The 1417-nt window shown below is 43.0% G+C and overlaps 1 non-coding gene across 1 annotated transcript; it reads right to left on the bottom strand.

Moving 5' to 3' along the window:
• Positions 1-867: 867 nt before the first annotated feature.
• LOC141681349 (small nucleolar RNA R71) lies at positions 868-974 on the bottom strand. The gene has a single exon (XR_012558789.1). It is a non-coding gene; the product is annotated as a small nucleolar RNA R71 (small nucleolar RNA).
• Positions 975-1417: the final 443 nt, after the last annotated feature.

Genomic DNA, 1417 nt, shown 5'->3' with positions numbered 1-1417 from the left:
AGTAGATAATTGTAGTTAATATTTAGTCAACAATTCTAAGTGTTAGTATCTTAACATTGAGAAGTAATCATACATTGGTGAGTGAGTTTAATTAGACAATAAATTAGTCTGAGTCTCTGTGGGAACGAACTAGAAAGTATTCTATATTACTTGCGAACGCGTATACTTGCGTGGATATTAGCGTGTGTTTTCGCTCTAACAAGTTTTTGACGCCGCTGTCGGGGACTCGGCGAATTTGTTTAGTTTATGTACTTACCATCATTGGTCATTAGGACTCAGTGATTAGGACGTAGTAGTTACTTATTGTTTCCGGTTGTGTTTCAGGTACTTTAGCAAGCGTTTATGCAAACTCGTTCTCGTACTCGCAAGAGGACTTTAGATACAGCTGAGGGGACAGACGAAGTTCTTGATATTCCGGAGAAGTTAGATTTTGAAGATTCGGATTCAGGAACTGAGCGGAAAGAACCAGTAAACATGGGTGATCGTATTGTTCAAGCTGATCCAGCTCTTATGGATTTTTCTCGGCCAAAAATTGATGACATTCAGTCAAGCATTCTTCATCCGGCTATTCAAGCTAACACCTTTGAAATCAAGCCGGGCACTATTCAGATGGTGCAGAATTCTGTTTCTTTTGGAGGAGCGGCGACTGAAGACCCCAACATGCACATAAGGAATTTTATCGAGATCTGCAGCACTTTTAAGTATAATGGCGTGACTGATGAGGCTATCAAGTTGAGGCTTTTCCCATTCTCACTGAGGGACAAGGCTAAAGGCTGGTTACATTCTGAACCAGCTGGGTCCATCACTACGTGGCAAGATCTTGCGCAAAAGTTTCTGGTGAAGTTTTATCCGATGGAAAAGACTGCTGCTATGAGGACTGCTCTTACTCAGTTTGCGCAGCAACCTACAGAATCTATGTGTGAGGCTTGGGAACGCTACAAGGAAATGTTGAGAAAATGTCCACATCATGGAATGCCTGATTGGATGGTGATCACTGGTTTCTATAATGGTTTGGGGGCCCAATCTCGGCCCATGCTCGATGCAGCAGCTGGAGGCGCCTTATGGGCTAAAAGCTATACTGAGGCGTATAATCTTATAGAGACAATGGCTGCAAATGAGCATCAAAACCCAACTCAGAGGATGACGTCAGTTAAGGTAGCAGGTATTCTGGAAGTTGATGCAGCCACCGCTATTGCAGCCCAGCTTCAAGCGCTATCAATGAAGGTCGATTCTCTGGCTACATATGGAGTTAATCAAATAGCTATGGTTTGTGAGCTTTGTGCAGGTTCTCATGCTACGGATCAGTGTTCTCTTGTCAACGAATCTGTTCAGTATGTGAATAATTATTAGCGACAACAGCAGCCTGTGCCAGCGACCTATCATCCTAATAACAGAAATCATCCAAATTTCAGCTGGG

This window comes from Apium graveolens, chromosome 8, assembly GCF_009905375.1.
Source record: "Apium graveolens cultivar Ventura chromosome 8, ASM990537v1, whole genome shotgun sequence".
Lineage (NCBI taxonomy): Eukaryota > Viridiplantae > Streptophyta > Magnoliopsida > Apiales > Apiaceae > Apium > Apium graveolens.
The sequence above is the reverse complement of the archived record's forward strand: the minus strand, read 5'-3'. Positions and strand labels throughout refer to the sequence as shown.